Genomic DNA, 22,188 nt, shown 5'->3' on the forward strand with positions numbered 1-22,188 from the left:
TCATGGCAGTCGCCCACCATGTCTACAATGTCCTCAAGATGCTCGGAAGCGGCAGAATCATCACCATCCCTTGCGAAGAAAGAGAAGAGATGTGCTCCCATGAGCCCGCCTTCCAAGCTGCATCACTCGAAGATCCCGACAGCAATGCAGCGCAGTACCCTCCTGAGGCCAACCCCAAGAAGAAGAAGCAGCTGCTCCACACTGGGCCTGGGGTGCCTCCCTCCCTTGCATAGGGAGGCGCACCCGGCGCTGTCCTCAGGCAGGGCTTGGGGGCTCTCTTTTGGAGGGCCTCAAACCTGGCCAGCATCACGAGGGAGGCGCTCGGGCACCACGTGGAGGCGTGCGTCGCGGCACGATTCCCTCAGGAGGGCACCAGGCGAAGAGCGCCTGGCACTGAGAAGTTCATCAACGAGGCATCTCAGGAGCTTCATGAAGCAAGAGTAATACGCGGCGACCGCCGCCCACCTGGCGTTGCTCCCCACCCAGGCGAGGGTGGTGAGCTGTGCGTCCGCATTTACATCCCAGGGCTCAATCGGGCCGCATCTCAGGAGCGCTTCTTGCCTTCATGTGTTGGACGCTGTGAGGGTTCACCTCACAGCTATGTTCGCATACCTTTCGGCCTGCTGAGCGTGGCTGCTGCCTTCCAGTGCAACCTGCGGAGCGTCATGGCGGGTCAGGAGGACAGGCATCACGCAGTCCTGGCGGAGATGGAGACGGTCCTCCGGAGGCCGCCCGAGCCTCCAGAGCCTCCCGAGGCTCAGGGCCGCGGCGGCTCGTGAGGGGCGACTTCTTCGCTACGTGTCTTTAGCTACCCCAACACCCCTTCGGCAACCAAACCAGGTGACATCTTTCCAAGTTCATTTAGCTGGGAGCGCCCCCAGGGCTGCATCATCCCCAGGCTGCGTGGGTCCGTCCATTCGGCATGTATCTGCTTGCATCTTCAGTTCACTCTAATGGGAGCACCCCTCGGGCAGCATCATCCCCAGGCCGCTCGGATCCGACCCAGTGGCATGTATCGTTCCTGCGTTTACCTAAGCCAATTTGCTTCTCATGCATAATCTATCTATGGTTATCACCTGCTTGATTGTCACCCACCAAGGGAGCCGCGCGGTGATTGTCTTTCTTCAGGACCCTTCACATTACAAGGCTAGGCACGGCGTCTGTGCTTGGGTCTGTCCCTGCAGCGTCGATAAATCCAACATCTGAGCTCTGTCTGGTGGGCCGGCCCCATTCACGTCACCTCCTAGGGTCGTTAGTGCTTGGCCTTATTGTATGATAGCCTTAGGAAATCCACTCGGTGCGGGTTGTGTAACCATCTTGCAGGACAACCACAGCCATCAAGAATCAAGACCAGGCGCAACCCGCCTTGAGGTAGGGCCTCGTGAGTCCCACGCTGGCTCACGTGTGCCAGATACACCTCCTCCAGCCCTGCCGTGCAAGCCACCTGTTAGGGCGGGGCTGTACACACCCCGGGGGCTCCCTCTGAGTGGAGCCCCCTCCCACGTACCAGTGGAAGCACCATGCTCCACGCTGGCAGTTGACACTACCGAGGAGCGGCTATGCCCGTGCAAGTGCAGAAGCGCCATGGTCCGTCCTGGTGATAAACAACTTAGGGCGGCCTAACAGCCGTACCAACCTCAGGGAGCCTTCGGGCTCGGTGTCTGGCCTCATCGCAACACCTCCCCTCGTGGGAGTCGCGTGAGGGGGCTAGGCACGAGGGGGGCGCTCGGGTCATGCCCAAGCGTATGCCACCCCGATAGGTCCCTCAGACCTGGTCGTTGCGCGCCCTCCCAAGCGGAGCTAAGGTACGAAGGTCGTTTGAACGTCAAGGGGGACTCCTGAGCATCGCGACTTAGGAGCCTAACTGACCACATAGCCCCTCACTCCTTGGTCCGTCCAGGTGATCCGGTCGGCCCAATGGCGGCTGAGGTATGTGCGGGGTCGGGCTCTGCCGACGTAGAACACTAGACCTACCCTTGCATCTCCTTCCACAAGCTGTTTGCATGTCAAGGGGGACTCCTGAGCATCGCGACTGAGGAGCCTAATTGACCACGTAGCCCCTCACTCCTTGATCCGGTCGGCACAATGGCGGCTGAGGTATGCGCGGGTCGGGCTCTGCCGATGTAGAATGTAAAGCAAATGGGAAGGAAATCGGAAAATTTCAAAGCAAATATTACAAGACATATTGTTTTCCGAATATCAAACACAAGTTTAAATGCCTCCACAAGGCACGCTACATGCTGCAGGAGTTTCAACAGGAAAGGAGCTGCATGCCAGTCATCCCTGGACACTGCCGATGCCCGCAAGTGGTGCCCCCTCCTGGGTGGCGTCGCCTTCACCTGTATCGCCGGTGGAAGGCGCTGAGCCGAAGGCGCGGAACCTCTGCATGAGGGCCTCCACCCGACCCTTCACGACTGCATCGGTAGCTGTGTAGCGCTCGTCGTCCACAGGCTCCAGCAGTAGGAGCCTGTAGGATGGCGAAGATGGAGGTTGCTAAAGACGCGCGTCAGCGCGGCTGAAGAAAGGACATGAGCCTCTTCCTCTGCCAGGGGGCCGATGCCGCACACGACTTCCTCAAGCGCCTCGACCAAGTAGGGAAGCAACTGGGTGGTGCCCTCCCCATCGGTGGCCAGCGGTTTCTCCAGGCCCTTCTCATAAAGTTTCTTCAGCGCCTCGCAAGCCCTCTCCTCGAGGAGCGCGAATGTTGCGCGGTCCTCGGCCAAAACCGTCGCCTTGGCATCAAGTTCGGCTTTCTCCACCTGCACCTTTCGCTCCAGCTCCTCCAGCCGGCCGCACTCGGCAGCCTGCGCCTGCGCCAACTACTCCAGCTCGGCGTTGCGACCCCTGACGGTGTCCTCCTGGGCCTTCATCCTTTCTTCCTCCGCCTTACGGCCATGAGCATATTTTGCATGCTCTTCACACAGAGCCTTCAGCTCGGCCTCCAGCACCTGGCAGCGACCATCGGCGGCCTCGACGTCCTTCAGCGCAACCTCGCGAGCAGCTGTTGCCTGAGCGATGGCTCGCTTCTCCCCCTCGGAGGTCGCCGCGGCCTGGCTTAGCGCCGCTCGAACGTACACGTCAGAATGAAGCCAACCAGAGACCATCTCCAGCCGCCCAGCCGCCAGGAGGGGCTCGGCACCCTGAAGATCTTCTCGCAGCCGGGCCATCTCAGAAAGGGCCCGCTCCAGGACGTCGGGAGAAGCGGAGGAACCTGGGGTCAGCAACACGGCAGAAGGAGGAAGAAGAGGCATCGTCATCATGATGGCCTGGGAAACAAGAGGCTCCTGAGCCTCTGGGGCCACAGCACCTGAGCCAGGCGTTGGCACCTCTGGGACCAACGGGGACTCAGGGGCTGACCTCTCCCGAGAATGATCCACCCTGCCTTGTGAGAGTTATCGGGCTAAAGAAGCACGAGCGACTTCTCCACCTTCACTCATGGATAGGGGTGCGGCCGCAGGAGGCGACCTGGGCTCAAGCGGTACCACCTCGCCCTCCCTTCTCCTCTTCACTGCAGGCCTAGTTGCACAATGAAGAAGAAGGGTTAGAAGCAAGCATGAGAAGGAAGAACAAGGCGGGACGAGAACACTTACTGATCCACCACAGCATAGTCCCTCCGCTTCTGGAGCTTGAAGCCGGAGAGCTTCGTGACCTGAGGCGCGGGCGCGCCATCTCCGGGAGCAGAAGTAGGGGCAGCAGGTAGGCTGGAAGCAGCTCCAAGCGACGGTGAGGCAGGAGCATCATCACGGGAAAGCAACGCTGACCTGCTCTTCGTCGGAACCATGGGCGGCTCCCCCTTCTCCGGGACGATATCATCCTCGCCATCATCGTCAGGCAGGAAGCGGAGGATATCGTCCTTGCTCAAGGGGGAGGTCTCCCCCATCTCCTCGGGAGCTGTCTCTGGGTCGCGCTCCTCGTGCTCCTCTTCCTCCTCCTCTCCGTCCATGCGGGACTCACCAGAAGATACGTCCACCGTCGCCATCGCCGCAGGGACCGTAGAAGGCGCCGGCGGCACCAGGCTGCGCCCTTCAAAGGTGGGCATGGCGGCCGCGACCTGCGCCCCGTCCTTCCGGAGGAACAAGGGAGCATGGGGATTCGGCGGATACTCTTGGTCATCTCCGACCAGGAGATGGAGGGCCGCGGCCAGCTCCTCATCGAACAAGGCCTTCAGGCTCAGGGCGGAGCTTGTCTTCTCCATATTCAAGCGTCCATAGGGGGCGCGTGCGCGCCTGGAGAGGAGCCACCCGCCATGCCAAGAATTCCTTCAGGAGCATTGACCCTGTCAGTTTCGCCGCCTTCGCGCTGCCAGGCCTTGATAACCCACAAGTATAGGGGATCGCAACAGTTTTCGAGGGTAGAGTATTCAACCCAAATTTATTGATTCGACACAAGGGGAGCCAAAGAATAATCTCAAGTATTAGCAGCTGAGTTGTCAATTCAACCACACCTGGAAACTTAGTATCTGCAGCAAAGTGTTTAGTAGCAAAGTAATATGATAGTAGTGGTAACGGTAGCAAAAGTAATATTTTGGTATTTGTAGTGATGATAACAATAGCAACGGAAAAGTAAATAAGCAGAAGCAAGTCTAGGTGTCGCAAGTTTACTCAAAACAGAAGGTGAATCAAGTGCAAAGCTAGATGGCAGTTCCTTACCTCCCCTCGTAGTTGAGGGATAAATCTTGGTTTTTGGATCTCTCAAGTTCTTCATAATGATAAGCAGATATAAATCCCAAGTGACTCAAAGAATAGAGCTATGCTCCCCGGTAACGGCGCCAGAAAATAGTCTTGATAACCCACAAGTATAGGGGATCGCAACAGTTTTCAAGGGTAGAGTATTCAACCCAAATTTATTGATTCGACACAAGGGGAGCCAAAGAATATTCTCAAGTATTAGCAGCTGAGTTGTCAATTCAACCACACCAGGAAACTTAGTATCTGCAGCAAAGTGTTTAGTAGCAAAGTAATATGATAGTAGTGGTAACGGTAGCAAAAGGTAACGATAGCCAAAGTAATATTTTTGGTATTTTGTAGTGATGATAACAATAACAACGGAAAAGTAAATAAGCGAAGAACAATATATGGAAAGCTCATAGGCAATGGATCAGTGATGGAGAATTATGTCGGATGCGGTTCATCATGTAACAGTCATAACATAGGGTGACACAGAACTAGCTCCAATTCATCAATGTAATGTAGGCATGTATTCTGAATATAGTCATACGTGCTTATGGAAAAGAACTTGCATGAAATCTTTTGTCCTACCCTCCCGTGGCAGCAGAGGCCTAGCGGAAACTAAGGGATATTAAGGCCTCCTTTTAATAGAGTACTGGACCAAAGCATTAACACATAGTGAATACATGAACTCCTCAAACTACAGTCATCACCGGGAGTCGTCCCGATTATTGTCACTTCGGGTTTGCCGGATCATAACACATAGTAGGTGACTATAGACTTGCAAGATAGGATCAAGAACTCTCATATATTGATGAAAGCATAATAGGTTCAGATCTGAAATCATGGCACTTGGGCCCTAGTGACAAGCATTAAGCATAGCAAAGTCATAGCAACATCAATCTCAGAAAATAGTGGATACTAGGGATCAAACCCTAACAAAACTAACTCGATTACATGATAAATCTCATCCAACCCATCACTGTGCAGCAAGCCTACGATGGAATTACTCACGCACGACAGTGAGCATCATGAAATTGGTGATGGAGGATGGTTGATGATGACGACGGCGACGAATTCCCCTCTCCGGAGCTCCGAATGGATTCCAGATCAGCCCTCCCGATAGAGTTTAGGGCTTGGAGGTGGCTCCATATCATAAAACGTGATGAATTCTTCTTCTTTATTTTTTTCTCCCGGAACACGAATATATAGAGTTGGAGTTGAGGTCTATCGAGCTCTAGGGGGCCCACGAGGCTGGGGCGCGCCCCCGCCCTCGTGGCTAGGGTGTGGGCCCCTGGCCTTGATTCTTTGCTAGTATTTTTTATTATTTCCAAAAATAATCTCCGTGGAGTTTCAGGTCATTCCGAGAACTTTGTTTCTGCACATAAATAACACCATGGCAATTCTACTGAAAACAGCGTCAGTCCGGGTTAGTTTCATTCAAATCATGCAAGTTAGAGTCCAAAACAAGGGAAAAAGTGTTTGGAAAAGTAGATACGCCGGAGACGTATCAGGCCTCAGGTCGGTGTTCATCTTCTCCAGCACCAGCTTAGCCCGCTCGTCAGTAAGCTTCGCACAGGACCACCTCTCATCAGGCCAGGGCATCCCCGTCAGCAGCTTCAGCCGTGGATGGACACACTTGGCATTCATCATAACCCACTTGCTCTTGAAGCCATCAGCCTTCTTCCCGTTCTTTGAAATTGTGTTGGCCTTGCCGGCTGCGATGAAGTTGGCGCACCCCGTGGTGTGGCCTTCGTTGATCTGGATGTAGAAGAAGTGGCACAGCAATGCCATGGACGGCATCACCCCGACGTATGCCTCGTAGTAGAAGGCAAAGATGGACAAGAGAAGAATGGAGTTGGGATGGAGGTGAAGAGCTTGTAACCCGTAGTGCTAGAGGACCGCATAGAAGAAGTCGGAGAAGGGGGGAACGAGGCCGGCGGTGATGCTGCCCATGAAGAAGGTGTAGAAGAAGCTCGTCGGGGCTTCGGGCACGGCGGAGCCAGCCTGGATCATGGACTCCCCCTTCTCATTGTTCTCCCCCGCCGCCAGGAGCTGCGTGGCAGCGAGGTTCTTCGCCGAGACATTGGGCGCCTCCAGGCCCGGCTCGTCCTAGGCGGGCGGCGAGTCAACCTTGCTCTTTTTGGGCGCCATTGGGCAGAAGCTTGGAAGGAGATCATAGCAGATCTGTAGGTTTCGAAAGCAACATGAGAGAAAGGTGTCGGCATTCTGGGAACGGGGGTCCCCAGACTTGCCTGCCTTCGGCCTGCGGCGTGGCTCAAAGGGGGCCCGGCACGGCCCATCTTCATCAACACAAGACTCAAGACCCTCGCGAGGGGCCAAGCCTTGCGGGGCGGATGACGTGGAGCTTCCTCAGGCGCGGCCTCGTCAGGCTGGCTCACGAGGAGGCGGAGAAATCAAGGCGGGACACATCGCGAGGTGCCCGTGACGCAAGCCATGACGACTCAGGGCGCCAGGCGGGTGCCAGCCCGCGCAGCATCCTCCTTTCCTCTTTGGTGCAAAGGGAGCAAGCGCAGCCGCGGAGTACCGAGGCATCAGGCAAAGGTTGCCATTTCGGTGCAACGAGACCAAGACCAGGAGGACTACGAGACGGAGGTCACCGTGGAGCCCAAGACGGCCTCATCACCAGAGCTTTGTCCAAGCGAAGATCACTTTTTTCAGGATAGTTGATACTTGCTGTCCCCCTTCAAATTAGCCCGCCATTGTTGGCTCCCTTCCCGCTCAATATTTGGGAAGAGGACCAGGGCCTCTATAAATAGGACCAGCCGCCCAGAGAGCAAAGGGGTTGGAAAAAAGGAAGGGGAGGCTCGATAGAGAAGTTGGAAGCATAGAGAGAGAGGGAGAGAAAGGTGGCTGAACTCCTCCCAGCAGTTCATTGCCCCAGCCAAGAGCAGACCCTCGCGAGGCTGTTCTTCCTTGTATTGTTCATCATCATCAGCCCCAAGAGGCAATCCACCCACCACACACTGGAGTAGGGTTTTACACCACAACGGTGGCCCGAACCAGTATAAACCTTGTGTCTCTTGCGCAGTTCTTTCAGTAGTTTAGGTCCTTCCGAGATGGAGAGGTAGAAGACGTAATCTTCGCGCGCACCCCAGAGTTCGAACCTTAAGGGTCTGCCGGAACCCGAAATCGGACATTTGGCGTGCCAGGTAGGGGTGCGCCGGAGTTCGTCTTCCACCGCACCATTCTCCTCCGACCGTCGCGTCCATGTCTGACGCTCGTCGGGCCCGCGCCGAGTGCCAGGCCGCCATCGCTTCCCGCGTCGCCCAGACGGCGCCCGTCGGCGGACGTCCTCATCGTTCCCCGTCACCTGCCATCAACGCCGCCACCGGCTCGGCGGGGGGCGAGCAACAAGCATCATCTCAGCATCCATCCGTGCGGCAAGACGGCCGCACCGTTACTCCATCGCTCACACCAGCTGGTTCTTCGCCCCGCACGCTCCCCGCACCCTTGGAGGCTCGAGCTGCGCTCATCGCGGCAAACGAGCTCCTGCGCTACCGTCCCGTCGACAACGTCTACGAAGAGTGGCTCGACCGCGTCGCCGAGCTCGTCTGCGCCGCGGGGGGCTCTCCCTCACCGTCCATTCCGCTGCGACGCACCCCGCCCCGCGCGGGCAACGAAGCTCCGGGGGCGTACCAGCCGCCTCCTCTCCAAGAAGACGCCATGGCTCCAAGGCGCGTGGCCCTTGGGCGGAACCCGCTCCGTCAGGTGCCAGCGCAGCAAGAACGGAGCTGCCAAGAAGTCCCTCGCCCGCAAGGAGCTGCCCGGGCGCTCCCTGCTCCGGCACGCCGCGACCCTGCTCCAGCTCCGGCACGCCAAGACCCCGCGCTGCTCCTAGCTGCAGCGCGTGGGGACCCTCAAGACCGAGCTCTCCACCAGCCGAAGCCTTTTGTGGCCACCGCAGGCTGCCGTGCCTACACCACCGAGCTGCGTAGCGTCGCGTGGCCCGGCAAGTTCAAGCCAGACCTACCTCCTCGTTACGACGGCACGACTGACCCTGCAGAGTTACTCCAGCTCTATGAGCTGGGCATCGAAGCTGCCAGCGGGGACGAGAAGGTCATGGAGAACTGGTTCCCCATGGCGCTCAAGGAAGGAGCTCGCACCTGGCTCCTAAATCTGGCTCCAGGCACGATCTCTTCCTGGGACCAGATGCGCACCCGCTTCGTCGCCAACTTCCAAGGTACTCGCGACCGGCCACCCGCCGTGAGCGACATGCGCCGCATCAAGCAACAACCCGGAGAGACCCTGCAAAAGTACATCCAGCGCTTCAACAGCGCGTGCCTCAAGATCCCCAAGGTGTCCGAGGAGGCCATCATCTCGGCCTTCTCCGATGGTGTGCGCGACGTCAAGATGAAGGAGGAGCTGGCAATTCATGAAGACTTGTGCACCTCCCTCGAGCTATTCAACTTGGCGACCAAGTGCGCCAGGGCTGAGGAGGGACGCCTCTCCCTCCTCGAGCTGCCTGCCGCAGACCCAGAAGAGAAGAATCCCAAGGCCAAGGACGTGAAGCGCAAGGGGGCTGCCATGCTCGCGGCAGAACCAGACACCAAGCGGGGCAAAGATCCGCCCGAGTCCTCCAGGGGCGGCCGGTACTGTGTGTGCCACGACCTCCACACCCACAACACCAACGAATGCCAAGAACTCCACGCCATGCGAGAAGGACGGATCGGCTGTCGTCCCAAACGTGCCGATTGGGGCTATGGCCGAGGAGGAGGAAGAAACGCAGGACGCTGGGAAGACCGCGGCCCGCGCCAAGGGTGGCGCGATCAACCTCACGAGGATCGCTGGCGAGACCTGCCTCACGAGGGGGACTAGAGGGATCAGCCTCGCGAGGATCGCCCACAGGGCAACGCAGGCCTCCCTCCACTGCCGCCTCAGCCAAGGAGAAACGAGGACCGCCATCGAGACGAAGGGGCTGGGGGCTTCCAGGAGCCACGCGCAATCGCCTACATCCTGGGCGGAGCTCAAGCCCCAGCCTCACAACGCATCTTCAAGCAGTTTGCCCGCGAAGTGAATGCAGTCCTCCCCAGGCTTGAAGCAACACGCCCTCTCAGGTGGTTGGCCTGCTCCATCACATTCAGCTCAACGGATCAACTCAAGTGTGCGGCCACAGCCGGGGTCCTCCCGATGCTTTGCTCCCTAGTCATCAGCAATGTACTGGTCACCAGGACCCTCATCGACAGTGGGGCAGGGCTCAACGTCCTGTCCGTGGAAACGTTCAACAATATCCAAGTGCCCTACGACCAGCTTCAGCCAACCAAGCCCTTCTCCAGAAGCACCGACGGCTCCACGGTCCCGATTGGGCAGGTCCGCCTCCCTGTCACCTTCGGGGCACGCAACAACTACCGCACCGAGCTCATCGACTTCGACGTCGCCCACATCCGCCTACCATACAATGCCATCCTCGGGTACCCAGCGCTGGCCAAGTTCATGGCCGTAACTCACCATGGCTACAACATCCTCAAGATGCCAGGAACTGACGGAGTCATCACGGTGCCCTGTGAAGAGAAGGATGCAGTTTGTTCCCTGGAGCGAGCCTTTCAGGCCGCATCATTGGAAGACCCGGATCGCGGAAGCAGGAGGCTTCCCGAGACCACCCCCAAGAAGAAGAAGACATCGTCCGAACCAGCCCCTCGGGAGGCGGGCCCCTCGGGGACCGCATCTGCCCAGGGGGAACCTCCTTTCATCGCATAGGAAAGCGCGCCCGGCGCCCTCCTCAGGCAGGGCTCGGGGGCTCTCCCCTGGAGGGCCACCGACCTGGCCAAGGTCACGAGGGAGGCACTTGGGCACCACATGGAGGCGTGTTACGAAGCACGTTTCCCTCAAGGAAGAGCAAGGCAAGGAAGGTCAGACCCGCAGGAGTTCGTCGACAAGGCCATTCAAGAACTACAGGAATCAAGAATCCTGAGAGGTTGCCGCCGTCTACCGGCTGTGGCTCCCCATCCAGGCGGGGATGGTAGGCTGCGCGTCTGCATCGACGTACCAGGGCTCAACCAATTCACTACGATAGAGCGCCTCTGGCCCTCGTGAGTGGGGCGCTGCGGGAGTCCGCCCCACAGCTACGTTCGCATGCCTTACGGCTTGCCGAGCGCGGTTGCAACGTGCCGGCGCCTCATGAGGGGCATCATGGAGGCTCAAGAAGATAGGCGATCCGCAGCCTTGGCGGAGATGGAGATGATTCGTGAAGAGCTAGCAGTACCTCCGGAGCCACCCGAGGCCCCTGGTCCTGGGGGCTCGTGAGGATCGGATTCCGCAGCCCACCGAGTCTGCTGCACCAACACCCCTTCGCCCTCGACACTTTCAGGTGACATCTTACAAGTTTCATTTCCAACTAGGAGCGCCCTCCCAGGGCTGCATCGTTCCCAGGCCGTGTGGGTCCGTCCCTGCGGTATGTGTCCCTTTTATTTCATGTCGTTAGCTTGCTTTGTTGGGGGCGCCCCTCGGGCTGCATCATCCCCAAGTCGCTCGGCCAGGCCCAGCGGCATGTATCTCCCTTGCGTTTATTTCCAGCTATGCATTCGCCCCTCATGCTTGATTACTTGATGCCTGTCCACGGCACCTCTTCTTCTCCATGTCGACCACTTGCATGTTAAAGGGGGGGTACCTAAGCATCGCGACTCAGGGCTCTTACTGGCTCTCCAGCCCTCACGCTCTGGCCATGTCCACGGCATCGCGACCTGGCATACCAGCGACGGCTGAGATGTAACGCCCTCGATGCGGCTATATCTCCCACGTGTCGAAGCACGACTTAGAGGCATAACCGCATTGAAAGCAATGTTGCAAGTGAGGTAATCTTCACACAACCCATGTAATACAATAAGGGAAAAGATATACATAGTTGGCTTACAATCGCCACTTCACACAAATACATGACTAAAGCATTACATCATCCAAATAAAATCAAGGTCCGACTACGGAACCAAAATAAAAGAAGAACCCCAAATGCAACAAGGTCCCCAATCGACCCCAACTGGGCTCCACTACTGATCAACTAGAACAAAATGACACAAAGGACAAGATCTTCATCGAGCTCCTCCTTGAGCTTGGTTGCGTCACCTGCTCGGTAACATCGGCACCTGCAAACTGGTTTTGGAAGTATCTGCGAGCCACGGGGACTCAGCAATCTCGCACCCTCGTGATTAAGACTATTTAAGCTTATAGGGCGGGTAAAAGGTATGAGGTGGAGCTGCAGCAAGCGACTAGCATATATGGTGGCTAACATACGCAAATGAGAGCGAGAAGAGAAGGCAAAGCACGATCGAAAAACTATGATCAAGAAGTGATCCTAGAACAACCTACGTAAAACATAACTCCAACACCGTGTTCACTTCCCGGACTCCGCCGGAAAGAGACCATCATGGTTACGCACGCGGTTGATGCATTTTAATTAAGGTCAACTTCAGGTTTTCTACAACCGGACGTTAACAAATTCCCATCTGCCCATAACCGCGGGCACGACTTTTGAAAGTTCAAATCCCTGCAGGGGTGTTCCAACTTAGCCCATGACAAGCTCTCACGGTCAACGAAGGATATTCCTTCTAGCGGGAAGACTCGATCAGACTTGGAATCCCAGTTACAAGACATTTCGACAATGGTAAAACAAGTCCAGCAAGACCACCCGCTGTGCCGACAAATCCCGATAGGAGCTGCACATATCTCGTTCTCAGGGCACACCGGATAAGCTAAGCGTACAGAAGCCGACGTAACTCAAGTTGCCAAAGGATGGCCCTGCACGGTGCTCTGGGTTGGACCAACACTCAGAGGAGCACTGGCCCGGGGGTTTAAGTAAAGATGACGCTTGGGCTGGCCGACCCAAGGGAAAGAAAAAGGCTAGGTGGCAAATGGTAAAACCAATGTTGGGCCTTGCTGGAGGAGTTTTATTCAAGGCGAACTGTGAAGGGGTTCCCATTATAACCCAACCGCGTAAGGAACGCAAAATCCGAGAACATAACACCGATATGACGAAAACTAGGGCGGCAAGAGTGGAACAAAACACCAGGCATAAGGCCGAGCCTTCCACCCTTTACCAAGTATATAGATGCATTAATTAAATAAGATATATCGTGATATCCCAACAAAATATCCATGTTCCAACATGGAACAAGCTACAATCTTCACCTCCAACTAACAACGCTATAAGAGGGGCTGAGCAAAGCGGTAACATAGCCAAACAACGGTTTTCTAGGACAAGGTGGGTTAGAGGCTTGGTTTAACAATATGGGAGGCATGACAAGCAAGTGGTAGGCATCGTAGCATAGGCATAGTAAAAGAGCGAGCATCTAGCAAGCAAAGATAGAAGTGATTTCAAGGGTATGATCATCTTGCCTGAAATCCCGCAAGGAAGAAGAACGAGTCCATGAAGAAGATAAACGGACGTAGTCGAACAGATCCTCACACGCACGACATTATCAGAACCAACCCGAAGAAGCAACACCGGAAAGAAGCAAACAACATAGTAAACAACCAACACTTCAACATGGCATGATGCACAATCGAGTATGATGCATGTCCGGTTTAATGAGGCATGGCATGGCAAAGTGCACAAACAATCCTACAAATTAAGTGGAGCTCAATATGCAACGAGTTGCATGTTGACGAAACACCACGTGACTTATTTAGTTCTCTCTCGGTTATGTACCCAACAATATTAAATGTTATTAAGCATGGCAAGAGGTGAAGCATAAAAGAAACTATCTAACTAAGCAATTTAAATGGGGCCGGATATAACAAACAACAAATCCGATAAATCCCTATATGCATTAGCAATTTAATGCAACAACAATTTAAACATTTTAATTGTTGTTACTATGATGCGGATGACATGGGCAAGTTTTATGCAAGTTTTAAAGAAAATGTTCATAAGAGCATAATATGGAGCATATGTCATCGTGGCGGAAAGAAAGGATGCCACGGCGACAATAACGGAAACGGTACTACGGCAACGTTCTGGTTCCGGTAACTCGATTGAGATACCGATGCAAAGGAGAAGTGTGCGGGTGCGTGCAAAAGATGGTGGGGCGCTCCCGGATACCGGGTTCCCACATGTCGGTGGCAAGGCAAAAGAGGGCAAACATGCACCGATAGTTCAGACTCGAGGCAAAACAAGGGTGCATCTCATACAACATGCATTCATTCATTCACGGGCGCGTGCAAGTGTGTCTGGGCTCAGAACGGACGACGGACGGAACTAGGGAACCCGGACGGATGCAAGTTTTGAAAACATGATGATGCAATGCATATGATGACATGATGAAATGCAACACGCAAGAAAATGACATGGCAACGCCAGCGAATAACTGGAAGACACCTGGCTCAACGGTCTCGGGGCGTTACAACACTCCACCACTACGAGAGGATCTCGTCCCGAGATCTAGAATGGCACCGGAGGGACAACGGAAAAGAAAGAGAATAGGTAAAACTAAGTTGCTTCTTTGCCAAACGAGTTAAACCAAAGAACCTTGAAAAGGTTGAACAAATTTAAAGAAATAAAACAATGGAGAAGAACAAAGTTGAAAACACTACGTTGGAAAAGAGGAACAAGGAACATTACTAGAACCTTGTAGGTTGAAAGACATAAGAAAAAGGGTTGCAAAGGAGAAGAAGTACATGCAATTACTCCGGTTGAAACGAGATGTATAAGGAACGATAAAGGTCAATTACGACAACACTCCGGTTGGAAATGGGAGGTAAAGAATATGAGCTTGGCAAAATGAAAGCACTTAGATGAGAGTCCGGTTAGAAGAGGAATGATAGACACAACACTCCGGTAAAAGGATAAGCACGAAAAGAACATGATCTTTGACAAACGAGATGATGGTTGACTATAGCAACAATACCATGCCTCCGGAACGAATGAATAGAAGTTGCATCGACGGAACAAAAGAACGGAGAAGAAAACAACATCTTCTACCTCCGATTAGCTTGAAAAGCATCTTAAAGAGAAGGGTCACACGGAGTTGTTGGAAACCAACAACGAAAAGAGTAAACTTGATATGGTCTTGTGGCGTACATCTCAAATTATGAGGTGACAACATGCCACTCACGGAAAAAAGAATTGGATTGATATGAACAAATTGACGAGAAACTAATTCACCGGGAGGATAAAAGAAGAACTTGGATCAATTATACGCACCATTAATAGCATTAATCCTTAGGGGAAGCTTTAGGCGAAATATAACCCCAGATAAATCCAATGACGAGATTGATGGATTTTAAATACCTCATTCTTAACAACATGTGTATCATGATACATGAACTCAAATTATCAAGAATGACATAATACCACCTCGAAAGATATGCGTGAAAGAATTGCACTCCGGATTACAAGATGAAGAATGCTTGAGCTTCTGTGAAAAGAATCTTGATGAACGCTTCGCGAAGGGAAAAAATCCTTGATGAACCATCAAGTAGAGTCTCCATGAAGAACTCTGGTAAGCAAAATGATAAAAAGAAAGAGAAATTGAAAACATAAGGTGAATCCTTGCAATGATTTAGATGGATCTCTGTGATAATTAGAGCTTGGAACTCCGGTAAAGAAAAGATAAAGCATCTCGAACTGAGAATATGATATGATGAACCACTTCGGAAAAAGGAATTAATCACTTGGATGGAACAAGAATAAGAATTATGTTATGCGTATCCTTCACCAATTTAAATTGATGACAATCAACGGATTTGGCATATTACTTATCCTCGTAGATAGATTAAGATAGATATAGCGCAAACTTGAGAAGGTCTTCAACGAACCACCGGTAGAATTTGAATAGCACGAATGCATAGATATGATACACGAAGGAAGAAAAACTCTTGAACGAATCACCGTAAGAATTGAAAATGAACGGAGTAAAGATAAAGAAACACCGGGAAGAATTAGCAAATGAACAAAGATGCTTGAGTGAATTTAGACCCATGAGAACGAAAAGATTACGAGCTGATTAGAGAATCCTTGATTTAGACACCGGTATGATTTAGAGTATGAGAGCTGAAAGATGGAATGAATAAGTCTTCTTAAATGATGGGCTTCGGGGAAAAGAAATGGAAAAGAACTCATGAAATGCTCCGGATGGGTGAAAAGAATTCTCACAATTGAAAAATAATTATGAGAGGATGGCAACAAGCTAGAATCACGAATCTTGAAGAGAATGGAGCAAGATTAAAGAGGAACTCTTCTTCGGTCTTCAAAATCCAAGAATGACAACGAGAAACACCACCATGAATTATTGAGGCACACCGGAATGAAGAATAGAAAGGTTGAGCCAACGATGAAAAGAATTTTGAAAGATCTTGGAGAAAGACATTTGACTGATGGTAAATCATTCTTACGTCAAACTTCGAAAAGAATTTGAGAATACCTCCAAGAAAATAAGAAGAGTCAGGTAAGATCCTGGGAAAAGACCTGTGGGTTAGGGACCACTCAAAAGAAACACCGTAGAACGATTTAAAAGAGAGAATGCACCGGTTGAATTTAAATGGCTTGATGAGATAAAAACCTCGAAAGATCTTGAACGAATGCATAGAGGAAAACACGAATCTTCGAGATATCTTGAGCACTCCGGAACAATTAAATAGCGAGAAGTGAATGAATAAGAATTGCACCGGCATGAGAAAACATTGAAATGAGGAAAGGATGATCAACAAAGCTTGACTTGAAACCACCGGAGAAGGAAAAGAACGAAGAATGATGAACTTGAAGCTCCATTAGAATCTTCATGAGAATCATCGGATAAGAACATTAACGGAAAACATGGAGAGACTTCCCATCAATAAAATGGATGCTTGAAGAAGAAATCTGAGTCCTTGAAGAAACAAGGGGAGGGAGGGTGGGAAAACAAAGACAACTTGGGATGGATGAAACAAACACCGTTGAGAAGAAATGATAATTGATCTTGCTGATGTTGAAATGATCGGCTCCACTTGAAGAGAAAACACGCCGGTTGGAAAAAGAATTGACATGACCATCTCAATGATCGAGAAGGATTGCATTCACATAGGAGTATGAGAACACCATTTAGGAAAAGTATGGAATCAACATCTGACTTCGAAGCAACTCGAATACCACAACTCAAAACAAAAACAAAGGATTGGCTTGCGGAATAAGCCGGAACAAATATATGATAGAGATTTCGTGCGAAGTTTTCGTGGTGGGGCCTACACGGGCTCGATCGTACAGCACCATCATGTACAAGGCAGTGCACAGGACATACGAAGCGTCCCTGAGTCAGCATAGCCAAGGACTCTTTAGGACACAACGAGACCACTGTAAAACCGACCGTGAATAGGCGGATCACTAGACGTCGAACCCCAATTTCGTATCATACATCTGTCGAAAAAGATATCCTAAGAGCTACTTGAATTCCCACCTATGAAACTCCCGAACCTTTCCGGTTATGCAATCAGGTGTTGGGGATACAGGGGAACCATAATATCTCACCCAAATTAGCAAATCCTACATCCAGCTGTATCCATCCTTCAACACATAACCGAGAAAACTTCGGAAACCATCTACCTCAACCTTCGAAAAGTATCCGTTATACAAGTTTTAGCGATACTCTCGAACTCCCGCCCCAGTACTGGGTGGCGTCGAGGTTATCTCACCAACGAACTGCATAAAAGAGATTTTCGATGTCGACGTACTAAACTCAGGTATTATAGAACTGCAACGATAAAATTATGACGACAACACCTCAGAGCTCAACTCCCCGAGACACTTCCACAAAACCCCTGACAGGAGGCACCAAGACAATGTTCTCGTGACAAAACCATCGGAACGATTCCAAGATACCCGCGTGATCCTAAATTTTTTTAGTGAAATTTGAGAAGAGAAGAGTCAAAACTCTACGTCAGGAAGCCTTACCAGAGCGACGAGGAGACTGGGAAGTAAAAAGAATTCCTAAACTCTCCGATATATAATTCCTACAAGACTCAAAACATTTTTCTAGACACAACTCGGCCGCTAAAAACGATCAAGCAATGGTGCTCCTAAGGTCGAGGAAGGCTCTGATACCAACTTGTAACACCCTCGATGCGGCTATATCTCCCACGTGTCGAAGCACGACTTAGAGGCATAACCGCATTGAAAGCAATGTTGCAAGTGAGGTAATCTTCACACAACCCATGTAATACAATAAGGGAAAAGATATACATAGTTGGCTTACAATCGCCACTTCACACAAATACATGACTAAAGCATTACATCATCCAAATACAATCAAGGTCCGACTACGGAACCAAAATAAAAGAAGAACCCCAAATGCGACAAGGTCCCCGATCGACCCCAACTGGGCTCCACTACTGATCAACTAGAATGAAATGACACAAAGGACAAGATCTTCATCGAGCTCCTCCTTGAGCTTGGTTGCGTCACCTGCTCGGTAACAACGGCACCTGCAAACTGGTTTTGGAAGTATCTGTGATCCACGGGGACTCGGCAATCTCGCACCCTCGTGATCAAGACTATTTAAGCTTATAGGGAGGGTAAAAGGTATGAGGTGGAGCTGCAGCAAGCGACTAGCATATATGGTGGCTAACATACGCAAATGAGAGCGAGAAGAGAAGGCAAAGCACGATCGAACAACTATGATCAAGAAGTGATCCTAGAACAACCTACGTCAAACATAACTCCAACACCGTGTTCACTTCCCGGACTCCGCCGGAAAGAGACCATCACGGTTACGCACGCGGTTGATGCATTTTAATTAAGGTCAACTTCAGGTTTTCTACAACCGGACGTTAACAAATTCCCATCTGCCCATAACCGCGGGCACGGCTTTCGAAAGTTCAAATCCTTGTAGGGGTGTTCCAACTTAGACCATGACAAGCTCTCACGGTCAACGAAGGATATTCCTTCTAGCGAGAAGACCCGATCAGACTCGGAATCCCGGTTACAAGACATTTCGACAATGGTAAAACAAGTCTAGCAAGACCAACCACTGTGCCAACAAATCCCGATAGGAGCTGCACATATCTCGTTCTCAGGGCACACCGGATAAGCTAAGCGTACAGAAGCCGACGTAACTCAAGTTGCCAATGGATGGCCCTGCACGGTGCTCTGGGTTGGACCAACACTCAGAGGAGCACTGGCCCGGGGGTTTAAATAAAGATGACGCTTGGGCTGGCCGACCCAAGGGAAAGAAAAAGGCTAGGTGGCAAATGGTAAAACCAATGTTGGGCCTTGCTGGAGGAGTTTTATTCAAGGTGAACTGTCAAGGGGTTCCCATTATAACCCAACCGCGTAAGGAACGCAAAATCCGGGAACATAACACCGATATGACGAAAACTAGGGCGGCAAGAGTGGAACAAAACACCAGGCATAAGGCCGAGCCTTCCACCCTTTACCAAGTACATAGATGCATTAATTAAATAAGATATATCGTGATATCCCAACAAAATATCCATGTTCCAACATGGAACAAGCTTCAATCTTCACCTGCAACTAACAACGCTATAAGAGGGGCTGAGCAAAGTGGTAACATAGCCAAACAACGGTTTGCTAGGACAAGGTGGGTTAGAGGCTTGGTTTAACAATATGGGAGGCATGACAAGCAAGTGGTAGGCATCATAGCATAGGCATAGCAAAAGAGCGAGCATCTAGCAAGCAAAGATAGAAGTGATTTCGAGGGTATGATCATCTTGCTGAAATCCCGCAAGGAAGAAGAATGAGTCCATATAGAAGATAAACGGACATAGTCGAACAGATCCTCACACACACGACGTTATCGGAACCAACCCGAAGAAGCAACACCGGAAAGAAACAAACAACATAGTAAACAACCAACACTTCAACATGGCATGATGCACAATCGAGTATGATGCATGTCCGGTTTAATGAGGCATGGCATGGCAAAGTGCACAAACAATCCTACAAATTAAGTGGAGCTCAATATGCAATGAGTTGCATGTTGACGAAACACCACGTGACTTATTTAGTTCTCTCTCGGTTATGTACCCAACAATATTAAATGTTATTAAGCATGGCAAGAGGTGAAGCATAAAAGGAACTATCTAACTAAGCAATTTAAATGGGGCCGGATATAACAAACAACAAATACGGTAAATCCCTATATGCATTAGCAATTTAATGCAACAACAATTTAAACATTTTAATTGTTGTTACTATGATGCGGATGACATGGGCAAGTTTTATGCAAGTTTTAAAGAAAATGTTGATAAGAGCATAATATGGAGCATATGTCATCGTGGCGGAAAGAAAGGATGCCATGGCGACGATAACGGAAACGGTACCACGGCAACGTTCCGGTTCCGGTAACTCGATTGAGATACCGATGCAAAGGAGAAGTGTGTGGGTGCGTGCAAAAGATGGTGGGGCGCTCCCGGATACCGGGTTCCCACATGTCGGTGGCAAGGCAAAAGAGGGGCAACATGCACCGATAGTTCAGACTCGAGGCAAAACAAGGGTGCATCTCATACAACATGCATTCATTCGTTCACGGGCGCGTGCAAGTGTGTGTGGGCTCAGAACGGGCGATGGACGGAACTGGGGAACCCGGACGGATGAAAGTTTTGAAAACATGATGATGCAATGCATATGATGACATGATGAAATGCAACACGCAAGAAAATGACATGGCAACGCCGGCGAATAACTGGAAGACACCTGGCACAACGGTCTTGGGGAATTACATGAGATAAGCTCGAGGGCCGGGACCAGAGGACGTAGAGTGCCGGCATCTAACGAAATTTGCAGGAACACAGCACAAGATAAGGCCCACTGCCAGGCGTAACCCGCCTAGAGGTAGGGCCCCGTGAGTCCCGCGCTGGCTCATGGCTGCCCAGATACACCTTACCTAGCCCTACCATGCTGGCCACGCGTCAGGACGGGGCTGTACACGCCCTGGGGGCTCCTCCCGAAGGGGAGCCCCCTCCCACGTACCAGTGGAAGCACCATGCTCCGCGCTGGCTGACGACACTGCCGAGGAGCGGCTATGCCCATACACATGCGGAAGCGCTATGCTCCGCGCTGGTGATAAACAACTGAGGGTGGCCCCCGGGCCGCATCAACCTCAGGGAGCCCAGAGCTCAGTGTCTAGCCTCATCGCAACGCCTCCCCTCGGGAGCACCGCGCGAGGGGGCTGGGCACGGGGGCTGCGCCTGGGTCACGCCCAGACGTACGCCACCCAGCCAGGCCCCTCGGGCCTGGTTCGCCGCGCGTCTCTCCCCGAGCGGAGCCAAGGTATGAAGGCCGTTTGAGCGTCAAGGGGGGACCCTGAGCATCGCGACTCAGGGGCCTAACTGGTCCCATAGCCCCTCACTCCTTAGTTCCGAAAGGCTAGTGCTGGGTGAGGCACGCATGGGGCCGGGCTCTACAGACGTAGAACGATGGTCCCACTTGCATATCACCTCATCACTTGTTGTTTGCGCGTCAAGGGGGACTCCTGAGCATCACGACTCAGGAACCTAACTGGCTCCATAGCCCCTCGCTCCTTTGATCCCGTCCTGGTTTTCGGTCGGGGCTAATGTTGGGTGAGGTACGTGCGGAGTCGGGCTCTGCAGACGTAAAACGGAAGATCCACCTACATCACACCTCCCTACTTGTTGTTCGTGCGCTAAGGGGGACTCCTGAGCATCGCGACTCAGGAGCCTAACTGTCTCCGTAGCCCCTCACTCCTTTGGTCCCGTCCTGGTTTCCGGTCGGGGCTAATGCTGGGTGAGGTACTCGCAGGGCCGGGCTCTGCCGGCGTAGAACACAAGAAAGTAGGGAAGAAAAGCATAAAATTCAAGGAATTTAAAAGCAAATATTACATTCCATACTGTCGTCTCAATACCAAACGTGAGTTTAAACGCCTCCCCGAGGCATGATGCATGTGCAGGAATTAAAAGCAGGATAGGAGCGGTAGCGGAGTCACTCGACGGCGGTAGAGCAGCGCGGGTGGCCCCGCCTCATGGAGCAGCAGGACCGGTAGCATCCTGCTTCGACTTGGTACTGAAGGCCCGGAACTTCCCCAGCAGAGCCTCTGCGCGACCCTTCACGGCCTCGGCAGCGGCGGCAGCACCCTCGCCGCTTACTGGCTCCAACAGGCTGTCGAGGTTGGCGCTGGGGTCGCGAAGGTAGATGTGGGTGAAGACCCGCGTCAGCGCAGCCGAAGACAGGACACGCGCCTCAGCCTCGGCCCTGGGGCCAAGGCCAAGGGTGACATCCTCAAGAGCACGAACCAGGAAGGGAAGCAACTTGGTGGGGCCGTCCTTGGCGCCGGCCAGCGGGCTCTCCAGGCCACTGGCGTAGAGCATCTTCAGCGAACCACGAGCCTTCTTCTCCATGTCTGCGAAGGCCACGCGATCCTCGGCAAGTCCAGAGCAGGAGAGTACCAAGCTTCGGCCGGAGGCTGACGAGGCGCCATGGCTTCCTAGGTCACGCGGCCAATGTAGATCTGGAAATTTGGAGGAAGAAAGGGGAGGCGCAAGAAAGGGGATCTGAGCAGCAACCTGAGAAAGCAAAAGGCAAAGTCTGGGCAAATGCCGCTCCTTTATCAACCTGCGCGGT

The sequence above is a fragment of the Triticum dicoccoides genome, chromosome 6A (genome assembly GCF_002162155.2).
Source record: "Triticum dicoccoides isolate Atlit2015 ecotype Zavitan chromosome 6A, WEW_v2.0, whole genome shotgun sequence".
In the NCBI taxonomy this organism is placed as follows: domain Eukaryota; kingdom Viridiplantae; phylum Streptophyta; class Magnoliopsida; order Poales; family Poaceae; genus Triticum; species Triticum dicoccoides.